This window comes from Balaenoptera acutorostrata, chromosome 10, assembly GCF_949987535.1.
Source record: "Balaenoptera acutorostrata chromosome 10, mBalAcu1.1, whole genome shotgun sequence".
NCBI lineage: Eukaryota > Metazoa > Chordata > Mammalia > Artiodactyla > Balaenopteridae > Balaenoptera > Balaenoptera acutorostrata.
In genome coordinates this window covers 60,176,979-60,198,945 of record NC_080073.1, presented here as the reverse complement: position 1 = coordinate 60,198,945, position 21,967 = coordinate 60,176,979, and positions in this window count along the sequence as shown.

The window sequence follows — 21,967 nt, the reverse complement described above, 5'->3', positions numbered from 1 at the left end:
AAATGATTGCCCTCTAGCTAACTAAGCACACTCCTTAACACTCCTGTCCTTTGTGAGCATTCTTCATTCCAGAAAGAAGGTCTTGGAACAATAACCTCAGGGACCACCAGAACCTGTTCTGGAACCACCTGACGCCAGCCCTGGCGATTTCAATGTCTCCAGGAGGAAAGAAGAATGCAAGACTACATCAGCCCTGATCCTTATCTACAGCCCTATTTTCCACCCTGAAACTACAAGACCCCTTCCTATTTCCCAGGAAGGGGGGCACAGTCTTGAGGGTGTTAGCCTGCCATGGCCCCATTTGCCTGGCAAAGCAATAAAGCTACTCTTTTCTACTCCTCCAAAGCCCTGTCTCTGCGTTTCTATTGGGCAGCGGTTAACAGAGGCTGGGCTTTCAGCAACAAGGCCAGAAACTGGTTCCTCTAGGACAAAATCCTGCCTCCTCCCTTGCTAAGCCACGCTGCGCTAGAATGACTGACTTCTTTCTGCTCCTGTGGTTTTTCTATATTATTGCTATACCACACGTTATTGAATGTATCTGGTTATTATTCGTCTGTCTCCACAGGGGGCTGTCCTTGAAGGCAGAACATGTGTTCATCTCTAAATTCCATGGATCTACCACAGCACCTGACATAGAGCAATAAATATGTTCTAAATAATGACTGAACAAAGGAACAAATCACATAATCTGACTGTATTAGAGTGAAAAGGGTGATGCTCATGTTGTGGTGACAGAGGACTTCCCGTGCCTGGCGTCTTTCATTTCATGATGATGGTATTGCTGTCTGTTCCTGTTTCTCCATCTGAAGTTAATTGAACTCTTACCCTAAGTAAAGACATAGGGCTCATATGTATTGTATCATAGGACCCATATGTAGACATAAAGGAGTAATGTGAAAACATTTCAAGTAATTAGAAATGCAGGTAGTTCCATTAAAAACTCAAGATGGCACAATATTTTGGGCCAGTTTAAAGTATATCCTATAATACCATTATATTAATTTGGTTTTACTTCTTTAGAGAAACTTAAAGAAATACTGGCATTTTAGGTCACGTTGTATAAGATCTGAATCTGAGTCACCTCTGAGACAATTTTCCATTCTCATTAAATTCTCTTTTTGTGATTTCAGTGCTTTAGCTTTTCATTCATTTAAGGGCACAAGGCTGGTTCAAGAATGTATGGGGTTGTTAGATCATTGATTCCATATATTTTTTTACTAAGATACATATTCATCATTCACAATTTGGCCTTTGGAAAGAAAGACTAACTAGTATTAGAAATGTCTGTGACCTCTACATCACAGAACTTAATAACCAAGGTAGAATAAGCATTCATAAATACTTCATAGAAAAAATAAATAGACTGTATAAAAGATCATGGAGGCCAATCAAGTAATATAAAATTACATCCACAAAAGTCCTCTAGATGTGGTGGTACAACATCCTCTACTTTTTAACTACGAAACAAAATTCATGAAAGCTTTTCAGTATAAAAGAGAAACAGCAGCAATTTTTGGACATTGATTATGAGAAGCACCCTGACTTCAAAATTTTAAATTGAATAAGTATGTCTTAGAACGGTTTTTCATTGAAGCACTATTTACAATAGCCAGGATATGGAAGCAACCTAAGTGTCCATTGACAGATGAATGGATAAAGAAGATGTGGCACATATATACAATGGAACATTACTCAGCCATAAAAAGAAACAAAACGGAGTTATTTGTAGTGAGTTGGATGGACCTAGAGTCTGTCATACAGAGTGAAGTAAATCAGAAAGAGAAAAACAAAAACTGAATGCTAACACATATATATGGAATCTTAAAAAAAAAATGGTTCTGATGAATCTAGGGGCAGGACAGGAATAAAGACGCAGACATAGAAGATGGAATTGAGGACACGATGAGGGGGAAGGGTAAGCTGGGATGAAGTGAGAGAGTAGCATTGACATATATACACTACCAAATGTAAAATAGATAGCTAGTGGGAAGTAGCTGCATAGCACAGGGAGATGAGCTCAGTGATTTGTGGCCACATAGAGGGGTGGGATAGGGAGGGTGGGAGGGAGGCACAAGAGGGAAGGGATACGGGGATATATGTATACATACAGCTGATTCACTTTGTTATACAGCAGAAACTAACACAACATTGTAAAGCAATTATACTCCAATAAAGATGTTAAAAAAAAAAAAAAACTTTGTGAGTCACAACTGACTACTGAACTGAATTCATTTCTATGGAAGGAAGCAATGGTTAAAAATGTTTCAGAATTCTGTATTTATGTTATGTAATTATCTATGATTATATATAACTGTAAGTAATTACATATTAACTTACATAAACATTATGTTTTATTTACTTATTGATATCTGTTTGTGAAAATACTGACTGAGGTTGATCCCTCCTTGATAAAAAAAAAAGGAAAATTATAGACCTAAGTAGGAAAATCCCCACAGGTAAAATTAAAGACTTAAGTAGGAAAATCCCCACACACTAATTATTATTGTTGCTATCAGTAAACACATTTCATAATGATTTTCCATTTACAGAATCTTTTTGCAATCATTTCTCAGCATTCTTATTTTATCCTTAGATCCAAAACTATACAGGTTATAAAGGCAATAGAGGTTGCACATTTTAATACTCATTTTCTACTTGTTCTTTCCTGATAAAATTTTAAAAAGAGTTCAAATACCTAATAAATCTTTCGGTTGCATAGGTAAATGAAGTGTGTTTTTCTGGAAAGTGAAGGTGGAATTATGGTTGCCAAGGAACCTCGGGGACTTTTCTGAATGTATGTGAATGTCAGATTACAAAGGCCACAACTTTATAAATTCAAGAAACCAGAATAATTATCTTCTTAATAATGGGCAAATCAATAATATGTTTTGCATTATTTCTCTGTAATTTTTCAAATACTATAGTTTTTGCATACCCAGAATAATGCCCACATAAATTTCTTGTTTTCTTGAGTAATAAATGACCTTCCAGAGGAGAGAAGAAGTTCATGTATTTTTTTTAACCCACAGAAAGGAGAAAAAGGATAGTCGTCCTCTGAGGCACAGACACTGTGCACTTCTGGCCCTGAAGACACCTGCCTTCTCCTCTAAATAAAAACTGTTTCAAGGCACTTGATGCTCTGGGAGCTTATTCAGTGTGCATTGTAGGAAATAATACCTCTATTTAGAGCTCTGTGTGCTCATTTACGTAGCATTCCTGTAACTGGAAACTACCGAAAGGAAAGATTGCGACTGTATGGAATTACTGTTTCCTAGCTGGTCTACAGGAATCACCCAATATCATTGCCATTATTGAGTGACTGAACATGGTGCTAAGCACTTTGCAGGGACTGACTCATTCAGTCCTCTCAAAACCTTTTCAGTAGGTCAAGTATTATGATATAGGTACTATGCTATCTCTATTTTACCAATAAGGAGACTGAGGCTCAGAGAGATCAAATAACTTTCCATAATCTTACAACTTGTAAATATTAAGCTGAATAAAAACACAGGAAATCGTTCAAGGCACAAAAACATGTATGTTTATTGGAAGGAATATCACAATCTTCAGCTTAAGTAGCTCAGTTCTGCTTACATGGGATATTGGGGGTGTTATCAAAGGTTATATAAGAAAATATGGGTGATGCATTATCAAATGAATTGGAAACAAAAAGTTAGACATTTTTTTCCTGACAAGTGTTTCTGAACCTTTGATACACTCCATCAGTCTCCAGGAGGGGATGTAGTTTTCCCAACACATTTGATCACAGCTCTCCCTTCTGCCACCCTCTGCATGTAATAGCATCTTAAGGAGATGCTTAATGGAGAGCATTCCAGGAAATGCTTTGGAAAACTTTAACTTTGGAATATCCTAAAGTTATTCATCCACCTATGCCAAAGTTCCATTGCCTACTCAAGTACCACATTTCCTTCATGAAAACATTCCTGTTTCCCTTATGCCAAGAAGAAATTTCCTTTTTCAAACCATTTTTTAAATTTCTGATGTAAAATAGTCAGTTGATATTTATGATATAACTGTAACCAGGGAAATATGAACTTTTAAAAATATTATATATTTTTCAAATATATATATATACACATATATACATATGTACATATGTATACATATCAGAATACACACACACACACCAGAATTTACACATTCAAATGAAATCTCTTTTAAGTGGCCACCAATGAGGAGCCATGCATCACCCAAATAATTTTTAAAATTTCTTTTTGGAGTTGGCTTTAAAGTTAAAGTTTAAAGAACTATATTTTACATAGCTATGATTTTTTTCTTGTGATGAGAACGTTTAAGATCTACTCTCTTAGCAAATTTCAAATATGCAACACAGTATTATTAATTATAGTTACCATGCTGTGATCATTTTGCAATATATACAAATATTGAATACTAAGTTGTCTACCTGATTCTAATATGTCATATGTCAATTATATCTCAAATAAAATAAATAAATAAGAAATACGTTTTAAGAATTCTCATGATGCTCTCATCCTTTTAGGGTTGAAGAATTTCTGGAATGTATCAAAACACTTTGAAGCAAGTTGAAATTGAGACTATCAAGTAATAAAATTGATTTTCTTAAGAGACTTAGAAACTGGTTCTGAGAACAGTTGCGAAAGTGGATTAGAACATATGTATTAGAATATGATGGAGTTAAATATGCATGTAGGCTCATGACTTGCCTACTTTGGGGAAGTAAATACAACTTGTTACATTAAGTGAGGGTTATATATTTAATGCCTTCAAGCAAATTAAATATGCAAAATCCTTGGGTATAAGAAAAACAGATAATAATGAAAATAAGAAAGTGAGTGTCCCACCTTGTAGGTAAAAATAAAAAAATAAAAACATTCACTGCAAAAACAAAAAACAAAAAGCCAGAGAAGCTTCTGATATTGATGGAGGGAATGGGGAAGGGGAGTATCATCTGTTTGAGTCTGTTTTTCGTCTCTTGAGGTGTCCTTGGGTTATGTATTCTAAACCTTAGGGTTTCCCAGAAACATTTAATAATAGAAAGGTGATGAGGTTTAACTGCAAGTAGACCTGAATTTGAACCAGAAAAATCATGTACAAAGAAGTTACCAAATCTGTTTAAGTCTCACTTTCCTCGTCTAGAAAGTTATTGAATTGAGACAATGTGACAATGTAAAGAAATGCACTAGCCTAATGCCTAATTAAATGCTGATAATTTATTTAATAACTAGAATTTAAAAACCATAATGTTTTGGAGATTGGTTCAAGACAATGGAGTAGAAGGATGAGCGCTCACTCCCTATTGCGAGAGCACTGGAATCACAACTAAGTGATGAACAATCATCAACAGGAAGACACTGGAAATCATCAAGAAAGATACCCCATATCCAAAGACAAAGGAGAAGCCACAAAGAAATGATAGGAGGGGCGCAATCACAATAAAATCAAATCCCATGACCGCTGGGTGGGTGACTCACAAACTGGAGAACAATTATACCACAGAAGTCCACCCACTGGAGTGAACATTCTGAGCCCCACGTCAGGCTTCCCAACCTGGGGGTCTGGCAACAGGAAGAGGAATTCCCAGAGACAGACTTTGAAGCCTAGAGGGATGTGATTGCAGGACTTTGACTGGATGGGGGAAACAGAGACTCCACTCTTGGAGGGCACACACAAAGTAGTGTGCACATAAAGACCAAGGGGGAAGGAACAGTGAACACATAGGAGACTGAACCAGACCTACCTGCTAGTGTTGGAGGGTCTCCTGCAGAAGAAGGGGGTGGCTTGTGGGTCACCACAGGGACAAGTACACTGGCAGCAGAAGTTCTGGGAAGAATTCCTTGGTGTGAGCCCTCCCAGAGCCCGCCATTAGCTTCATCAAAAAGGCTGCAGGCACCAGTGCTGGGTCACCTCAGGCCAAACAAACAACAGGGAGGGAACTCAGCCCCACCCATCAGCAGACAAGCAGATTAATGTTTTACTGAGCTCTGCCCACCAGAGCAACACCAAGCTCTACCTACCACCAGTTCCTCCCATGAGGAAGCTTGCACAAGCCTCTTAGATAGCCACATCCACCACAGGGCAGACAGCAGGAGCAAGAAGAACTACAGTCCTGCAGCCTGTGGAACAAAAACCACATTCACAGAAAGACAGACAAGATGAAAAGGCAGAGGGCTATGTACCAGATGAAGGAACAAGATAAAACCCCAGAAAAACAAATAAATGAAGTGGAGATAGGAAACTTGCAGAAAAAAAACTCAGAATAATGATAGTGAAGATGATCCAGGACCTCAGAAGAAGAATGGAGGTAACAATTAAGAAGATGCAAGAAATGTTTAACAAAGACCTAGAAGAATTAAAGAACAAACACCTAGAAGAATTAAAGAACAAACAAACAGAGATGAACAATACAATAAATGAAATGAAAAATACACTAGAAGGAATCAATAGCAGAATAACTGAGGCAAAAACAGATTAGCAACCTGGAAGACAGAATGGTAGAATTCACTGTTGCAGAAGAGAATAAAGAAAAAAGAATGAGAAGAAAGGAAGACAGCCTAAGAGACCTCTGGGACAACATTAAGCACACCAACATTCTCGTTATAGCGGTCCCAGAAGGAGAAGAGAGAGAGAAAGGACCCGAGAAAATGTTTGAAGAGATTATAGTCGAAAACTTCCTTAACATGGGAAAGGAAATAGCCACCCAAGTCCAGGAAGTGCAGAGAGTCCCAGGCAGGAAAAAACCAAGGAGAAACACACTGAGACACATAGTAATCAAATTGACAAAAATTAAAGACAAAGAAAACTTATTAAAAGCAACAAGGGAAAAACAACAAATAACATACAAGGGAACTCCCATAAGGTTAACAGCTGATTTCTCAGCAGAAACTCTACAAGCCAGAAGGGAGTGGCATGATATATTTAAACCAATGAAAGGGAAGTACCTACAACCAAGATTACTCTACCTGGCAAGGATCTCATTCAGATTCGACAGAGAAATCAAAAGCTTTACAGACCAGCAAGAGCTAAGAGAATTCAGCACCACAAAACCAGCTCTACAACAAATGTTAAAGGAACTTCTTTAAGTAGGAAACACAAGTGAAGAAAAGGACCTACAAAAACAAACACAAAACAATTAAGAAAATGGTCATAAGAACATACGTATCAATAATTACCTTAAATGTGAATGGATTAAAAGCTCCAACCAAAAGACACAGGATCGCTGAATGGATACAAAAACAAGACCCATATATATGCTGTCTACAAGAGACCCACTTCAGACCTAAGGACACATACAGACTGAAAGTGAGGGGACGGGAAAAGATATTCCATGCAAATGGAAATCAAAAGAAAGCTGGAGCAACAATACTCATATCAGATAAAATAGACTTTAAAATAAAGAATGTTACAAGATACAAGGAAGCACACTGCATAATGATCAAGGTTTCATTCCAAGAAGAAGATGTAACAATTATAAATATATATGCACCCAACATAGGAGCACCTCAATACATAAGGCAACTGCTAACAGCTATAAAAAAGGAAATGGACAGTAACACAGTAATAAGGGGTGACTTTAACACCTCACTTACACCAACAGGCAGATCATCCAGACAGAAAATTAATATGGAAACACAAGCTTTAAATGACACAATAGACCAGATAGGTTTAATTGATATTTATAGGACATTCCATCCAAAAACAGCAGATTACCCTTGCTTCTCAATTGCACATGGAACATTCACCAGGATACATGATATCTTGGGTCACAAATCAAGAATTGGTAAATTTAAGAAATTAGAAACCATATCAAGCATCTTTGCCAACCACAACAGTATGAAGAAATAAACTACAGGAAAAAAATGTAAAAAACACAAACACATGGAGGCTAAACAATACGTTATTAAATAATGAAGAGATCACTGAAGAAATCAAAGAGGAAATCAAAACATACCCTGAGACAAATGACAAGGAAAACACAACGATCCAAAACCTATGAGATGCAGCAAAAGCAGTTCTAAGAGGGAAGTTTATAGGAATACAATGTTACTGCAAGAAACAAGAAAAATCTCAAATAAACAATCTAAACTTACACCTAAAGGAACTAGAGAAAGAAGAACAAACAATACCCAATGTTAGTAGAAGGAAAGAAATCATAACGATCAGATCAGAAATAAATGAAATAGAGACAAAGAAAACAATAGCAAAGATCAGTAAAACTAAAAGATGGTTCTTTGAGAAGATAAACAAAATTGATAAGCCATTAGCCAGACTCATCAAGAAAAAGAGGGAGAGGACTCAAATCAATAAAATTAGAAATGAAAAAGGAGAAGTTATAACAGACACTGCAGAAATACAAAGCATCCTAAGAGACTACTACAAGCCACTCTATGCCAATAAAATGGACATCCTGGAATAAATGGACAAATTCTTAGAAAGGTATAACCTTCCAAGGCTGAACCAGGAAGAAAAAGAAAATATGAACAGACCAATCACAAGTAATGAAACTGAAACTGTGATTAAAAATCGTCCAACAAACAAAAGTCCAGGACCAGATGGCTTCACAGGTGAATTCTATCAAACATTTAGAGAAGAGCTAACCCCCATCCTTCTCAAACTCTTCCAAAATATTACAGTGGAAGGAACATTCCCAAACTCATTCTATGAGGCCACCATCACCCTCATACTAAAACCAGACAAAGATACTACAAAAAAGAAAATTACAGACCAATATCACTAATGAATATAGATGCAAAAATCCTCAACAAAATACTAGTGAACATAATCCAACAACACATTAAAAGGATCATACACCATGATCAAGTGGGATTTATCCCAGAGATGCAAGGATTCTTTATCACATGCAAATCAATCAATGTGATACACCATATTAAGAAACTGAGGAATAAAAACCATATGATTATCTCAATAAATGCAGAAAAAGCTTTTGACAAAATTCACACCCATTTATGCTAAAAACTCTCCAGAAAGTGCACATAGAGGGAACCTACCTCAACATAATAAAGGTCATATATGACAAACCCACAGCAAACATCATTCTCAATGGTCAAAAACTGAAGGCATTTCCTCTAAGATCAGGAACAAGACAAGGATGTCCACTCTCACCACTTTTATTCAATTTAGTTTTGGAAACAGCAATCAGAGAAGAAAAAGAAATAAAAGGAATACAAATTGGAAAAGAAAAAGTAAAACTCTCACTGTTTGCAGATGACATGATACTATACATAGAAAATCCTAAACATGCCACCAGAAAGCTACTAGAGCGAATCAATGAATTTGGTAAAGTTGCAGAATACAAAATTAATGCACAGAAATCTCTTGCATTTCTATACGCTAGCAACAAAATATCAGAAAGAGAAATTAAGGAAACACTCCTATTCCCCACTGCAACAAAAAGAATAAAATACCTAGGAATAAACCTACATAAGGAGGTAAAAGACCTGTACTCAGAAAACTATAAGACACTGATGAAAGATATCCAAGATGACACAAATAGTTGGAGAGATATACCATGTTCTTGGATTGGAAGAATCAATATTGTGAAAATGACTATTCTACCCAAAGCAATCTACAGATTCAAAGCAATCCCTATCAAACTACCAATGGCATTTTTTACAGAACTAGAACAAAAAATCTTAAAATTTGTATGGAAACACAAAAGATCCCAAATAACAAAAGCAATATTGAGGGAAAAAAATGGAGCTGGAGGAATCAGACTCCCTGACTTCAGACTATACTACAAAGCTACAGTAATCAAGACAATATGGTACTGGCACAAAAATAGAAATATAAATCAATGGAACAGGATAGAAGGCCAGAGATAAACTCATGCACCTATGGTCAACTAATCTATGACAAACTAGGCAAGGATATACAATGGAAAAAAGAAAGTCTCTTCATTAAGTGGTGCTGTGAAAACCTGACAGCTACATGTAAAAGAATGAAATTAGAACACTCCCTAACACTATACACAAAAATAAACTAAAGATGGATTAAAGACCTAAATGTAAGATTGGACACTATAAAACTCATAGAGGAAAACATAGGAAGAACAGTCTTTGACTTAAATTATAGCAAGATCTTTTTTGACTCACTTCCTGGAGTAATGGAATTAAAAAAATAATAAACAAATGGGACCTAATGAAACTTAAAAAAGGTTTTGCACAGCAAAGGAAACTATAAACATGATGAAAAGACAACCCTCAGAATGGAAGAAAATGTTTTCAAATGAATCAACATATAAAAGATTAATATCCAAAATATATCAATAGCTCATGCAGCAACAACCCAATCAAAGAATGGGCAGAAGTCTTAAGTAGGCATTTCTCCAAAGAAGACATACAGATGGCCAAGAGGCACATGAAAAGCTGCTCAACATCACTAATTATTAGAGAAATGCAAATCAAAACTACAGTGAGGTATCACCTCACACTGGATTAGAATGGGCATCATCAGAAAATCGACAACAGCAAATGCTGGAGAGGATGTGGGGAAAAGGGAACCCTCTTACACTGTTGGTGGGAAAATAAACTGATATAGCCACTGTGGTTAGCAGTATGGAGGTTCCTTAAAAAACTAAAAATAGAATTATCATATGATCCAACAATCCCACTACTGGACACATACACAGAGAAAACCATAATTCAAAAAGACACATGCTCCCCAATGTTCATTGCAGCACTATTTACAACAGCCAGGTCATGGAATCAACCTAGATGCCCATTGACAGATGAATGGATAAAGAAGATGTGGTACATATATACAATGGAATATCACTCAGCCATAAAAAGGAATGAAATTGGGTCATTTGTAGAGATCTGGATGGACCTAGAGACTGTCATACAGAGTGAAGTAAGTCAGAAAGAGAAAAACAAGTATCATATATTAATGCATATATGTGGAATCTAGAAAAATGGCACAGATGAATGGGTTTGCAGGGCAGAAATAGAGACACAGATGTAGAGAACAAAAGTAAGGACACCAAGGGGAGAAAGTGGGGGGGAGGGGTGGTGGTGGGATGAATTTGGAATTTGGGATTGACATATATACACTAATATGTATAAATAGATAACTAATAAGAACTTGCTGTATAAAAATAAATAAATAAAAAATTAAAAAAAAGAAGTTCCTAATAAAAATGAGAAAAAAAAATTTAAATAAAAAACGTAATGTTTTAAATTTGTGAAAGCACTGTTTTGCCTTGATCTCTAATTGTCTCTGCATAGAGCTTTAGTATGATTTCTACCAACACTTTAACCAACGTATACTAAACATATCCTAAGTACAGAGATTAGGGAGCCAAAGATTAGGGATGCAAAGATGAAATAGATAAGTTGTGTTCTCAAAAGCTATGGTTGATTGGATAAATGGAGCTCATACCATGTTGCAAAATTGGTGAGAGGAAACATCTCAAGAAAGATACACATGAAGCACTGCCAAACCTTACAGAGAAAGAGGTTGATTCTAACAAGGACCAGGAAAGACTTTATGCTAAGGGATGATGAAAGAGGAATTGGAGGGGTTTCAAGTAGAAATGTATGTAAAGAGATGTTTGAAAATAATAGGAACATTAATAAGTTAAAAGAATGGAGATCCAAAAGTATAGAGTATTTTCAGGAAAGTGAAATTAGATCCATTGGTTTATACTTTCAAGGGCTTAAAAGAAGTCACAATTAGAATGTAAACTCCAGACAGACTGTGAGGCCTGAAATGCTGAGTGAATAAGAATGGACTTTATTTGATAGGAAGTAGTGAGCCACTGAAAACTTGAACATGGGAGTGGTATGATAAGTGCCATATTTTAGGAAACCTAATCTGGAAGCACCTTTATTGGAGAAAGAAAAAAATAGAAGAAAAAGAGCAATAGGAAAGCTGTTGAAGTAACCCACAGGGAAATGAAAGTGCACCTTTGACAATGGAAGGCGGGGTGATTGAAAGCTGGGATGGGAGAGGACTTCTTCGGAGGTTGTGTCACTTTAACACGCACAAGAATATAACTTAGATTTTATGCTTTTGAGGGTGGTTTTGGGCATGCTAATGGAGGTAACCAAGGTCAGAAGTTTTGAATCATCACATGAAAGAGTTGTAAAGAGAAGCCTGTTTAAGAAAATGGCAACAAAGATGGAAAAACAAGAAAAAGTATGAGAGAAAGATGACAATGACAAAGTCTAGTATTAAAATCACCAATCCATCTGTTTTCTGTCTATGACTGCCACCTTTCTTTGGTATTTATGACTTGGTCATGCCCACAATTTCTATATCTACTTACCTAATACCTGGTATGTCTATTAAAGGAAAGTTTTCTTCACTTATTTCTCGTCCATGACATTGAGAATGAGTGGATCCAGTTCAGTTGGCAAAGAAAACAAAAAGTATTCTTTGCTTTTTACAGATTTGTTGGCCATTCTCAGGATAAGAGAGTAAGATATTTTGGGTCAGTGGCTGGCTATTATGCTGACTCTAACTTCCTTCAAGCTAGACAGTTATGAATAATAAAAAATGGGTTCTTAGAGAAGTGGAAAAAGCCAGACTCACTAAGCACCCAATAGTCTTCTGTGCAATACAAGGGGGTAGGACATTGTACAACTAAAGTGATATTTTGCATGTTGAATTGTTTCTAAGTGTTGAGTTAAACACTGTAAAATGAAAATTTATTTAAGTGAATAGAGTCTCTTATAGTTAATATATTAAATCACTGAAAGATTACTTTCCTACTATAAGAATGACTGAAAGGTTATTTCCGTATAGCACTTTATATGTCTTCAAACTTATTATTTAAAAAAAAAAAAGACTTCCACTGAATATCTCTTTATATAATATGTATAATGAACACTGTGTATCCATCACTCTACTTCAATCATGATCAGTGTTTTTCCAAATTTTGCCAACATTTTAAATTATCTCATACTTTTTATTAGAGTATTTAAAATCAAATATCAAACATGCTATTTGTAAATAATTCAGTATGCATTTCTAACTGATAACAATTTTTGACATAATGAGCATACTTTTGTCATACTCTAGATCCTTAATATCATCTATTACCCATTCCATATACACATTTCTCCAATTATGTCAAAGATATTCCTCTACAGTAAGTTTGTTCAAATCAGTATCCAGTATCCAAACAAGGTCCACACATCACTTTTGGTTATCATGTCTTTAACAGTCCTCCTTTCATTTTCTTGACACTTATTTATTGGAAAAACAAATTTCATATTTTATAACCAGGTGGCCACAATATTTTCTGCTTCTAAAGCAAAACCACAGTTCATTCAACATTTGTTCAACTACTGTATAATGAACAATTACTATGTACAGGACAGTGTGCTGGTGCTGAGTGTGATTCAAAGATGTCAGTAAATCATGGTCTCTACTGCTAAAACTGCAATCTGGAGGAAAAAGAAAAATAATAATACACAACAACATTGCAAAAGAAGTTAATTAAGGGGTATAAAATGCTATAGTTTTAAAGGCAGAGGTATGGTTTGGAAGATGAAGGGAGTGTTTTTAGAGAAGTTGGCATGTGAGATGGATGGTTTGCAGTGACAAGTGATTCAAGAGGCAGTTGAGTTGGGAAAGGGGTAAAGAAAGAGAGTACATTATATAATAGAAAAACTTGGAAAAAAATAACATAAACCTTAGAGGTGAGGAAAGTAAGAGATACGTTCAAGGGATTATAAGTGAAATAACTCAATTGAAGAAGCACATTTTTGAGACAGATTCAGGTAAGTAGGGACAGCTTTGGAAGGATTTTGAATGGTAGACTGAGTAGCTTGAACACTGTCCTCAGAGCAGGGAGCCACTAACTAACTCCATTCATTTTTTCACATATAGGAGACTGTTGAACATGACGTAAACATAGATATTCTACTAGTAAGCAAAATGCATCAGCTCACTTCATAAGAAAACTTAACTGTTTATATATTTCAATAACAATCATTTTCAAATATTTATAGTAAGTTGGCAAGATAATCTAATGTTTCATTTTGCCCAAAAATTAGATGCTCCACTTAGAGGAACATAAACAAATTGGAGCTTATTTAACCAACACACAGTACTCAGCAACTGAGAGACCTTCATAACCCAAGAATAATTGTTTGTAGCATAGTATAAAACAATAACCACAACTCAACAAATCTACCATAGGAGAGATAGAAGATGACTCTATTAAAGATATATATATGCATGTACATGTACATGTGTGTATATCCATGTTTTTTATCTACTATGAAAATACACTTCGTAATATGTCTGTTTTGTTGCCTATCAACAATAAATGTATATTGACACATAAATTTTCTGTCTACCAGCACAATGCTAATTGATTTTCATCATTAAAAATCCTCACATGAGAGCTGAATTACCAAACCCTTCCAAGAAAATATACATCAAACTTAATGCAGTTTGATTGGTAAGTATTTTCTTCTTGCATACTTATTATTTAATAAATGGTGATCCAGGTATTCCATAGCATAGATATTTTTAAATACTTTTGAGTGCCCACATATACCAGACCTTGTACTAAACTTTTGAGGGAATATGATTTTGCATAAAATGTGGTCTTGGTATTGCAGAGTCTTATATTCTAGTACAGATAATTAAATATATACATATACAAGTAAAATAATAGGCAGGATTAGAATAGAGGTGTCAAAGTGGATTAAGTTAGCGTTTTCCAAAAACAGCACTATTGACATTTTGTATCAGATAATTCTTAATGGTAAGGAGTCATCCTGTTATTGCGGGATGTTTAGCAGCATCCCTGGCCTCTACTCACTAAGTGCCAATAGCACCACCCCAGTTGTGACAACCAAAAATATCTCCACATATTGCCAAATGTCCCTTGAGGACTCAGTGAAAAATCACCTGCAATTTTGAACCAATGTATTAGATGGACAGTCCCATGTGCATTTTGCTAGTGAAAATAACTTCTAGTTGGAGAAACCAAAGTAAGTCCACAGAGGGGCAGGCAGCTAATATGAGTAAGTGCAGAAGAGGAGAGTACTTCAGGGATAGAGAAGACAATGAGAAAGGGGCTAACCTGGAGATAGAAAGCCAAGAATATAAGTATAAATTATGTTCAAGGGTCACATAGCATGTGGTGATCAGGAGATGGTTAGTAGAGAAAAAACTGATAAAGTAAAAAGAAATCAAATTATAGAGGTCCTTGAATATAAAATAAAGAGAATGTTTTTCATTTCATAGAGATGCCATTTTAACATGTAGGTGAAATGAAAAAAGTATCAGTTTGGAAATGTTAATATGACAGTTCTGAGAAGAATGACTTGGGCAAATGAGATAGTCTATTTTTGGTCTGGTTCTAGGTTAAGGACATAATTTGGCAGAAATTGGAGAAAATATTTGTGAGATATGTTTTTCCCAACATGGGATGAAAGAGGAAAATCAAGAAAAGAAGTAAACTCTATAACTTGTTTCTGTGTTTGTTCTCATAAATTTTTGTTGAAATTGTTTTCTCATAGTAGAGTGGACACTTCATAATAGAGCTGATTGGCAGATGTGCCCCCATTCTCTGGAACCCTTGAACTGGAAAGTTGTAACTGATATTGCAGAGTTGTGAAGACAAAGATGATATTCTCAAAATAACTACAGTGACATATAAACTATGAATCAAGGAATTTAAATAATTTTGCTGAAGAAAAGTAATCAACTTAAATTCCAAGGCCTGACACAGAGAAAGTGTTCACTACTTATCTGCTGAATGACTTTTATCCACATTGAGGTTCTCACCACACAAGTAGACTTCAAATGTCTTTTCACCTTTCCTATAACTTTTGAGAGCTTTGATCTAATGTTATCTCCATTTGGAACATATAATGTTAGGACAGAACATAATTCAATTTCATGTGATATACAAATGTAATACTAAAACCCCTGAAAACACCATCTAAAGGGTTAAAATATGTACTCTTGAATTACACTGTTCATTTGCTCTGAAAAGATTTACTATCTCTTTGAACATTAAAATCTTGCATGCACAGATGATATGGTATTAAAAATAGGGAGAAAAGGAAGTAACGTCAGAGAGATCTGTTCACACCCACATCTTCTTCCGTTCTTGCCCAAAGTCACCCCTGACCTGGATCCAAGAAAAGGGCATTTTCTGAAGTCACAGAGACCTTCTATTCTTTGTTTGCCAACAGGCTAGTATATTTGTCTCAGGAATACTTAAACTTACATTTCTAAGATAACTACATTTGGTAGGCAATTAAAATGTATTTTTTGAAAAATACAGATGCAGTGAAGTAAAAAGAGATTAACTGGTTCTGAATAAATGAGAACCTTGGGAAATTGATGGAGAAAATATAATCTCAGGCATACAAGAATTTTGATTTCGTTAAATGATCAAACTCTAGTTTTTTATAAAAGGGAATTAAATATGGTGGAAATTAAAAAGAGGGTTTTTTTCTTTCAGCAATTAGATATAAAATGGATAATAATCAAAAGAAACTTGAATAAGTGAGACAAGTTAAGAGACTGCTACAATAATCCAGATGTTCATTTATCAAAAGGTAAGCTGGGACGAAGTGAGAGTGGCATGGACATATATACACTACCAAAGGTAAGCTGGGACAAAGTGAGAGAGTGTTTTATCATCTGTTAGGTGATAAAAATGAGTTTTATATAAGTTCTTTTTGGAAAGATATTTAAACATAATCAGTGACCATATTCATCTATGTTAAACACTTGATTAATTTAAAAGTTATCTCAATCTATACATTAATATATACTCTTTAAAGACTTGACCATGGGCTCCAATTTTTTTTTCCCTCATTTTTACATTTGGCAACATTTGTTGATACATTATGTGTTAAGTGCAGTGCAAGGGACTGGGAACATGAGGGTGTATAAGAGAGAGTTCCCCATTTTCCAGGAGTTGACAGTCTAGGAGAATACATAAGCCAGAATAGGGGTTTTGTATTGTAATGCTGTCTATTCTTTTCCCAGTATATTTAAAATTCTGATAAAAATCTTAAAAGTTTCCTATGAAAAATGCAAGGTGAACATGAGGCTTTTATAAACTGTTCAATATCCTCACAGCATCTAAAGTGCCTGAAGCATCTGCACTAATTACTAGTTTCCTTTACATAAATTCATAAAATATTTCCCATATTTTGACATTCCTATGAAATCTTTTAAAACCCACCACATTTTATTTAGGGAGTATTTTTCTCAATCAAAGTTATTGTTTTTTTTTCTGTTTCTTTCCCACTTTTCCCCTAAATAAGTAAGTTTAGAAGCAGTTCTGTTCTTTGGCTGGTAAATATGATTAATCTGCTTTTGGAAGAAATAAAAAGAAACACCGAAGAACCTGTGGTGCATTTTCTGCTTCAGTAAATTGGTCACACTTTGTCCAATGCTGAATATATTAAACTTTTGTGAAGTTCTGTTTTTCTGAAATACTAGATTTCTGCACTGGATATCAAAGGGTAATTTATTTTGTTTTAAGTAAGCTTTTGCTTAGTTCTTTTTTTTTTTTTTTTTTTTACACCAAATCATGATTAGTTCAAAAAAAGGTAACTCAGATATAAATTAGAATGTCTAAAGAAGAAGAATATTGCTTTTGACTTATATTTGTACAATTGCACGTTGCCCTTCATATATGGAGATGATTATTGTAAGATATCTGATTTGTTCACTTTCTTGTGGCAACGATGAATTTGGAATGTTCGATCCCTTAGAAAAATGGCCCTGTCAGAAAAATGGTCCCTCTACCAACAGGGAGAACAAAATTTCACATCCTCATAAACTAAGGTAAAAAATTGGTATAGTCAAGAATATGCTATTCAGAATCAATTGCCTAAAAGTTTTCAATTTGATCTGAACATTTACATTTGACTTTAAACTATTTTTCAGAATTGTTTATGCTATAATCTTATTTGTTAGTGTAAACTAATGTCATTCCATTAACTTTCCCAACTAAAAATATAAAATATGATATATACACATTCTAATTGAAGAAATAGTTTGTTGCAGTAGAGCAGCTAGCACAAAGTCTGGAATATCATAAGTACTCATTAAGTATTTTCTTCCTCCTTTCCTCCATATATATCATGATAGATTATTTTGACTTGGCTTAATTTGCATACTAGGACTATCCTTAGTGCCACATAACACACTTTTCTTCTAAAGGTCATTTGGTATTAAAATAATGTCTACCAGTTACTAGGTATATTAAAATTTATTTTAACTGACAAATTTCTATTGGCCATACTCACATTATTTGGTGCCAGGTTTTAAGAAACATAGTTATTCCTATTTTCTTTTAGAAAATTATTTTCATAATGCTCAAACAAACAAACAAACAAACAAAAACTGCAGCGGCACTGTTAAAGGAGTAAATGGGCATGTAAGTTGATACATACCTGCATCTGGGAACCAATTTTTGTCTTCTTCTCTATTTAGATCTATTTCCATGTTTCTTCCAAATTCTGTGTTTACCACTCAAGAGAGTTTCATAGACTTTGAACCAGTTAGCAGTTGGGTGTTCCTGTTGATTGATTTATGGCTTTCTTCTCTCCTCTAGTTTCAATCAAATGACCATTCATGAGGAAAAACATTTGAGACAATCTCATAATCCAGATTCACATTCTGACAATGTGTGTTTTCCCCATAACCACCATCCTAGATTCAGGCCATATCCTCACACATAAGTTGTTGACAAAACAAGTTACCAGCTTACCTCCCTACCTCCACTCCCCTTTCACTTAATTACCCTATTGGCAGAAAGCCTTAAAAGAATTTCTGCCATATTTTTGCTCCCAGCTTTAAAACTTAAATGATCTTCTATTTCTATCAAATCAAATTTCCCCAGTTTGACATTCAAGGCCTAATACTAACTCATCTTTGAATACTATTGATATAATTACTTGTTACAACTCAACTGATAGCCCTCTACACAAAGAAGGTCACACACATATATATTCGATAATTAAACTTGGCTCAGCCACTCCTTTTTAAAAAATACTTTTGACTCTTCTCCCTTGTCCCTGATGTGGGTTGGTTAGGTACACCTCCCCTTCCAGAGTACCTCCAGCAAATTCATCAGAGAAAGGAGCATACCGTACTGTCATTTTTTGCTTATTTGTCCATATCCCCAATTAGGATATAAGTTTCTTGTGGGCAGAAACATGTTCTATTCACCTTTATAGCTCAAATGTCTACCAGAGTATTGACATGTAGGAAATGCTCAAAAATGACTGTTGAATGAAAGGCATTTACTGAATTAGGTATTTACTGAATTATTGTGCTTCTGATGCCAAAAATGCTGCCTTTCCCTCCTTCTCTTTCTTTCTTTTGTCCCACCTCAAATTTAACTTCAGATATTCTTCAAAGAAAGGAAGAGATGTGACTTGCGAATCCCAACATGAATCAAAATAATTTGTTTCTAAAACAATACTGCCTCTCCTTAAAGAGTCTAAAAAGCCACAGAATCAAAAGAGATAAATAGGCAGTATATGCAGAATCCTGACATAAGACTTCATCACTCAGCTCAGCCCTAGAAACATGCACCAAACTCCAAAATGTCATTCTTTGGGACAGTTTTATTCCCCATATATAGAGCTCCAGCTCTTCCCTCTTGGTGATATGATGAAATCTGTTTCCTGCTCACCACTCTTACCACTGTCTCCTGGCCACTTTGTTCTCTCACCTGATGCCCAAGGATCCCCTAAGACAGAAAACACACTGCATTGGAATCTATTCTACACTTCCTCACTTTAGATGTCATTTCCGAATTTACTCTGACCTGTAAGCATACACAGCACCGTTGCCACAATTCAACCCTTTATTGCATGTGAGAAATTTCCCAAAAAGCCTTTCTCAATCACGTACTTCTGGTTTGATTCCAGGTACTTTCCTCTAAAGACAATCATGTTTACCATGGAAGACATTGGAACCTTCAGTAGTTGGAGCTGGGGACCTTCACCAGAAAGCAGTCATTCACCTTTGTTTTGGCTCTGTCTTTTACTGCTAAAATTAACTTTTGTTCACGTATGATCTTTATTTACCAGACAGTATCATACATCTGTAAAATTTGAAAATAAACACGTTTTTAAAATATGTACATGTCTATGTTTCTTTCTACTAGTCTGATTTCTTACCAGCTCAATATAATGCTTAACACTAATTCAAAGGGCAAGATTAAGAAAGTAAAAATAACTGAACGTTTCAGTCACCATCTCATTTTATAGACCATTATATCACTACATAGTTTTGCTATCCCTTTGAGTTGATGGAAGTTAATTTTTTAAAATCCTGCTGAGTGATTTTTAATGTGTATTGACCCATAGACCTGTAAATGAAAGTACTACTTGAGAGAAATAATTAACCCAGGTTTAGAAATATGGAACCACTACAAGACTATATTTGATAAAGCAAGATCTGTAAAAATGTATTTCTATTGACTGTGAGTAAAAATAATATGGAATCTTATATAAAAATTTGAAATTTATTAGATAATACTTTTCAGAGAAGTAAGTTTTCACTATTCCCTTTATCTTTATTTTCAAGCATATTCATCTTTATTCACAAGTTTTATGTGCTGTACTTTAAAATTCAGCTTTATAACAACCAAGTTTTGCAGTATTGTCTCAGAACATACAAACCTCTTTAAAATAAATGTAGACCTAATGTCTCAGAACCCATTTGCCCAAAAGGCTTAGAAAGCTGCCTGCAGTCACTTCTAGGATTTGATGTTTCTTAAGGTTTTTTTTTTTCCTCACAAAATTGCTATTTCTTCCCAAAGCCATTTTCTTCTCTGTTAAATGAATGCTGAATTGTGTATAATTTTTCATTACTGAGATAGGAATCTTGTTTTTCTTCTCTTTGCCACAAAATAAGAAAAAGAATGCCAATATTTAGTTTTCAATTATATATGGGCACAGGGTAAGATAAGAAGATATGCCAAATTAAGGATTGTAAACTGCCTAAAATGTTCTATTGCTTAAGTAATGTTTGAGACATGGTTCCTTCCCTGTTTAGAAACAGTGAGGGCTGCCCTGTTATGCTTGCAAGTGCACTTTTGGCTTAGTTGCACAGTGGGAAATGTGAGCCTTTGTTGACTTTGGAGATTCAGGTGCGAAAATTTGGATTCAAACAAATAAGTGAAAAATCACACATACCCTGTTGAAGAATGTGTCTTCTGCTTTTTTAGGATGGAATGTCCTGAGATATCTATTAAATCTAACTGGTCTATTATGTCGTTTAAGACCAGTGTTGCCTTATTGATTTTCTATCTGGATGATCTGTCAATTGATGTAAGTGGGGTGTCAAAGTCCCCTACTATTTTTGTGTTATGGACAATTTCTCCCTTAATGGCTGTTAATATTTGCTTTGTGTATTTAGGTGCTCCTGTATTGGGTGCATATTTGTTAACGAGTAAAAAGTCCCTCATTTCTCTTTTACTATGGACTTCCTTTTAACGTCTTCTTTGTCTGTTATGAGTATTGCTACTCCAGCTTTCTTTTCATTTCCATTTGCATGGAATATCTTTTTTCATCCCCTCACTTTCAGTCTATGCGTATCTTTTGCTCTGAAGTGAGTCTCTAGTATGCAACACCTAGATGGGTCTTGTTTTTTATTCTCTCAGCCACCATATATCTTTTTGATGGGATAATTTAGTCCACTGATATTTAAAGTGATTATTGATAGTTATGTACTTATTGCCATTTAAAAATTTGTTTTCTGGTTGTTTTTCATAATTCTTCTCCATTCTTTTTTTCTTCTTTTACTCTCTTCCCTTGTGGTTTTCAATAAGTTTTGCCATTTTAATTATGACATGTCTTGCTGTGGGTCTCTTTTGGTTCATTTTGTTTGGGACTCTGTGCTTTTTGTACCTTGATATCTGTTTCCTTTTTCAGGTTTAGGAGTTTTTCAGCCATAATTTCATCAAATACATTTTTGATTCCCTTCTCTCTCTCTTCTCCTT